This window comes from Taeniopygia guttata, chromosome 4 (assembly GCF_048771995.1).
Source record: "Taeniopygia guttata chromosome 4, bTaeGut7.mat, whole genome shotgun sequence".
Taxonomy (NCBI): Eukaryota; Metazoa; Chordata; class Aves; order Passeriformes; family Estrildidae; genus Taeniopygia; species Taeniopygia guttata.
In genome coordinates this window covers 10,500,655-10,506,732 of record NC_133028.1, presented here as the reverse complement: position 1 = coordinate 10,506,732, position 6,078 = coordinate 10,500,655, and positions in this window count along the sequence as shown.

The window sequence follows — 6,078 nt, the reverse complement described above, 5'->3', positions numbered from 1 at the left end:
ATTGCATTTCATTCTTACTGCCTAAATTAATGAGTTTAGGAACAGCCTTGCTGTACAAATGGTCTGTTCCTTGCCATAATCATTTATTGATGTTGACCCACTGCACAGCAATTGATAAGACAGAAGCCCACTCCCTGTCCACCCCCTCTCCTTGTTAAGGTACTTTTAATATTGATGAACTAGGTATTCTGTGTAGATTAATGAAGTCCATGTAGGAAGTGTATATTAATTTGACAGGCTACTCAGACTCATCACAAGTCAATGGGAAGGAAGTCTTTGCAAGACAAAAATGTAGTTCTCAATCCTGCAGTCTTATATTTTTTACTGAACCTTTTAAAATGAGAAGGCTTGTTGAACTCAAATTCCATTTACAAACTTTAAAAACTTCTTAATGTTCTTAGAAGCAGCAAGATACTCTAAAAATGTTCCACAGATACATTTCCAAAAGTATTTTGAAGAAGATAACTGTTACATAATGTGAGGTCTGAACAGCATTCCCTTGTTCATGAAACTTTAGTTCAAATAAGCTGCCTTGTTAACCTTAATAAGTATATTTGAAGAGTTCACCAGCTTCAGTTGGAGGTACATTAATCCTGCTGTAAGTGCCTTGAAGAGCACATCAGGTACATCATATACTCAAAGAAATGGTCAGACTAACATTATGTAGATAGTGGAGTCAAACTCTCAGCAGAACAAAATTACCTGTGCATTCTCAGTTCAGGTCTTGGTGAATAGCTTATCTTTAATGAGTGTTAGTCAGATATAGTCACATAAAGATGCTTTTCCCTCAGATTATTTCTTGAGTCTGGACAGAAGACAGTGCTCATCAGTAAGCTTCAGGTACCTCTAGCATATTCTGTGATTCTGTGACTAAATCTGCATCAGGAAGTAAAAGAAGCATTTTGGAAAAAACCCAAACCCCAAAACCCAGCAAAAACCCCAAACCGTATTTACCTGTACATCTCCTGCAGTAACATCATTCTCCTGTTTCCCAGTTTACTGATGGAGAGCATAGGCCCCAAATATAAAGACAAGCTTAAGGCAAAAGGCAAGACTGATTTGCTCATCATATGTAAGAACAACTGCTGTGGAGAAGTTTAGTTTCCTGGCTTTTCCTTAGCTGTATTTTGGTCAAAAGAAAAACATTCCTCTCATGCCTTTTGCCATCTAATAAATGAGCAGGGCAGTAGAGAGGAGTCAGCAGAAATGACCCAGGTATGTGCTTAATACAGTATTGGGTAAAAGGTTGATTTATTTCATCATGTAATTATCCATGTATCATAAACCATGGACTCATGGGATGAAGATAAACAGAATAAGTAGCACAGCAAACTAAGTGTTGGATTTTCATAACCATTGAATACTTTGCATCATTCTATTTTAATAGAGGCTGATTTTTGTTCTTAAAAAGAAGTAAAATGTGAAAATTTAAAAATATGAAATTGACCTTCACCTCAGTCATCATAAAATACATTCTGTACAATTACTGCTCTGCTCTTGGTCACATGACAGTGGTGTTTTGGTAGTTTATCTGGGGGCCATCTCTGGAGAGACAATATGACACACCAGCAGACTCCTGACAACAAAGTGAGAAAGGACAAGAAGCCTGAAGTCTTTGAAAAACAGAGAGAGAGAGAGAGAGAGAGAGAGCATGGCTTTACAGCCCAAATTTACTCATGTTCTAGCTTCTCTTGAGAGTTTCAGCCTTACCTCTGCATTGTACCACTAGTCTTACTTCTCTCCCTGGCAGCAGTTGGCATATCAAACTCCATTCTTTAGTTTTTAGCTGTATTGTTGGGGTTTTTTTAATACTTTTTTTTATTTTTTTTTACTTGCTGTCATTACATATCATCTTTTTTTCATGGATTTTGACACCCCCTCTGAGTTCAAGTCCTGCTTTCTGATTTGGGATTTCCACAAGGTATGACTTAGCATTTTTCCTAGGTTTACTACCCAGACACATACAATTATTCATAAACCCCTGAGCTCTACAGTCACTCTGCAACCTCATCCTTTAGTTTCTCACTCTCCACCCCAAGAGCAGGATTTTCCCTTAATGGCCCTGACCAGCCTCACCTAGGACCTCTCCCCAGCCCCTGACATGGACCCAGGAATCTCATGTAGGCTTAGACTTGGCCCTGACCTGAGTTATGCTGTAGGTGTGTCGGTCTTTACTCCTGGGTTCAGCCCTATCTCCAGGATGGCACACAGACCTGTGCTGAAGATTTGGGTCCAGCTCCAACCCTGCTGCTCCCAAATATCCAACAGAAGCTCTTATACTCTGGACAAATTCCTGGTTGCACTTCTGCCTCAGCAGTGATGACCTAGAAACTGTGGGAGGTCAAATAATTGGGGGACTACAGTGAATGTGTTACAACCAAATGGCAGAAATGAACTTTTGCAGCTGCTAAAAGCTGAATTCACATGCGACTCAAGTATTAAATCACATTTCAATTCTGTATAGTGAAATCCTTTACAAAATTTCATGACTTTTTCGTATTGCTAGAACAAAATACTTTTTTAAAATATATTGATCTCAGACTAACAGGGACTTATTTGACATTAATCTGCCAGTATCAAAGTGCTTTGACTCAGATACAAGAGTTGTAGTGTTTTATTATAAGATAGCTCTGAAAGAATAGTAAAAAACCCTCAGATTTAATGAGTTGATGAATGTGTTATTGACTTCTAAACCACTTCACAAACAATATTTAGCCCTAAAGGCAATTCATTTCAACAATTGCCACAAAACTACCTGAGCTGGTCTACATGGTTTTCAGTTTTCAGATCAGGTTGACTTTTCAGCTTCAAGATTTTTCTGCTTTGGGTCAGTAATTGGGTCACATGAATTCTTAGGTTGTATTTCTTGGTTTTAACTAGCCTGTGCCAAAAGACTGCCGACACTGAAACGTTAGAAACATATAAAGCCATTTTGAGGAACCTGTTGTTATAAGTGAGCATGTAGGAATTAAAATAAAATATAATCTGGCATAAAATCTGTGCAGCTCTGGAATGTGAGCAGATTATAATGGCTGTCAGATTAACAAGAACCTTCTTCAAGTGATGAGGTCCTGACAGTTTCTATTTTAGAAGTCAAGGAGTCGGGAAAGAAGCTTAAAGCAGAAGGGTGACGTGACACATAAGTATTTTCTTAGATATAGGATTCAATTATTTCTTTGTATTTAAACTACTCATTTGTTCACTTTTGTTCCTTAATCTATTTTGCTGAAAAATACTGAAGATAGTTTTTATCACTTCATTAAATCAGTATTTCTTGTATGCTCAGTTCCATTAATAGGGACTTTTAGACCTTCAGCTAATTTCCAAAATCTCTGTGTATAGATAGGGAAGCTAACAAACCATGCAAAATTCACTCATGAAATCAATGATAAAGCCAGAGAAAGACATGCACATGTTTTGTTGCTATGACTTCCAGCTGAATAGTAACTTCCATCTCTAATTCAGCAACACTTTTAATGACAGGATATTGGCTTTTGTTGACAGAGGCTTTAATCCATAAGTCACTATATAGAATATGACTGCTTTTTGCTTTTGGCTGGCAGGTTTTGGCAGTTATGCTCTTCAAGTCATAATTAAGGATCTGAAGATAATCATTGTGAATCTAATGTAATGGACTTTGTAATAGCTACAAAAATTTGAATCATGAACCAAACCTTTATATAATTTTGAGCAATAAATTATTTAACATGGTTCTTTAATTTTACTATAGGTGTAGCTAATGTTCCATCTCTACTTGTATTGAGTATTATGTACTCTACCTGTATTCAGTATTGGAGCTAATACTGAATGCAGATCCTGGTGTACCAAGTAACAAAAAATACTGGCACTGTTCATCTAAATTTACAGAGTTGCTCTACTTCTGAGGTAGAAAACGTACAATCATGGAATGAAAGCTCTAAGTCATCTGGAGAAACAAACTATGAGTCCTACAGTCAAGCTCAAACAGTGCTTTGTGAACTGATTGATATTATCTATTGTTTGAAAAAAAAAATTATTTGCACTATAATTCTTACATGTCTATAATGCACTGTTCTTTGGAGCTACTATGAGTAACAACCCAAAAGAAGAAATTTCTCCTAATTAATCGTCCTCTTGTTGCTTCTTTAAGGAGAAGTTTATTTTAAAACATCTTGAGTTTTTCATAAGATGTGGAATAATATTTTGTACACATTGGTACATGTACTAGTACTTCAGAAGGCACCAAAAATACATGTTTATGTGGTTGCCAGCTGTTGGAGTGGTGGACTTGGCGCCTGGAATACTACTTTCATTTCTCTAGTGGTAAATTCACTACACCCCCAAACAGACATCAGGGTTTTCTTGAGGCTAGAATTACTCCATTAGGCTGTGAATCATGCTTGAGCCCCTTTTGCCTTTCCAGACAACATAATGTGAGTGGTGGTTGAACAATGTGTGGGAACAGGCAAGGGCCTGGATGTGCCTGGAGTGGGCATGAGAGCAGCTGGAGGCCATTGAAATCACCTCTTTCAAAGACCATAATTTGCCCCTGAAGAGGAACAGGTTATTAAAGCACAGGACTGGTGAGCACAACATGCTTCTCAAATTCTCTGTGTGGGGAGCAAGAAGCTGCAGTGCAAATTCAGGAGCAAAAGAACAAAAGCCCAGCCATTTGTTGTTTTTCTACACATCTACTGACACAGAGGAGTGTGACACAGAAAACTGCAAACCTCCTTGGCAAAAAGGACAGAATGATGAGTGGGTGTCCATAGCTTTGTCTATGCTCAGCTGCTTGGGTGCCTCTCTTTTCTAAACTAGTGGTAAGGTTCATGTATATTGAATATACTGAAAATCTGCCTTTTGGCTGATTAGCGAAGTGTTTAGACTGCAAGAAGTGATTAGCTAGGTAAGGGGAGATGAGAATTTTTGTATAAATTGGATGCAAAGAAGATACATTAACTAAGCAGGGTCAAGAGCACCTTGTTCTGGGAAACAGTCAGGGATGTTCATGAGGATGAGAGAGCACAGAAAAAGGTCTGCCTGATGCAGCCTGGAACCCAGCTGTGCTAGCGTGAGACCAGACACGCCACAAAGATGTGGCGTGGCTTCTGTGCTTGTGACAGTGCCATTTCGAAATGCTTTCCCCTACAAGACAGCCCGTAGACTTTTCCCACAGGGTAAAAGATAGAGATGAAATTTAAGTGGCCTGATGATGGATTATTTGTCTCGCCTGAGCACCCAGCTGTGCCAGTGAGCGAAGTGCTTCCAGCCCTTGCCATGGGAACAGCACGGAACACAAGGATCAGTAAAGGATGTTTCATACAGATACATGGGAATGATCATTTTGATGACTGCATACCTGCTGGAAGTGAATTCTCTCATGGTGGCTAATAAATACTTCCTGCAGCACTATTTTTTGGGGGGAAATTTGCTTTTGCTTTGCTGGACTTGTGATGTGTTGGGCACTTGTCTCTGCACTGGAGCAGAAGGCAGCGTCCACAGTTGAGTCCTACCACCCTCAGCTTCTGCTGCCTTTTTTGGGACATACAGGTCTTAAATACAGTTCCCTGCAGGAACTGCACTCTCTCCCATTAGGAAGATGCAGTTATTAATTAATGATTTGAGGGGAAAAGAAATTATGAGGTTGAAGTCTCCAGTTGGCAAGAGGTTTGCATACAAATCTTCTTCTTCCCTCAGGAACAATTAAATGAAATCTGTCATATTTGCATATAAAACAGCTTATTTTTTTTCCCTCATCTGAAAATAAGTATCGAGTCTCTTTTTCCTCACAAGAATTCACATGAGAATTATTTAATTGGAAATATTAAATCTATTTTTTCTAAAACCAAATAGAAAATGAGATTTTTAAATAATATTCATAAATGGGAACTTGAGTAGCTTGGTAATCTGTAAAGAAGCTGCATTTAATACTTTATTGAATTTATAATGTTTTGGGAAGTTTGTGCTTATTAATTTAAAAATGAGTTTCAGTATTTTAAAGGAATTTTTTTTTAACTAGTCTAGAGAAATGATAAAGAAATCCTACTGCGGAAGCATGGCCAGTTTTCCAAATTCATATTCCTGAGGATTTTGTCATGA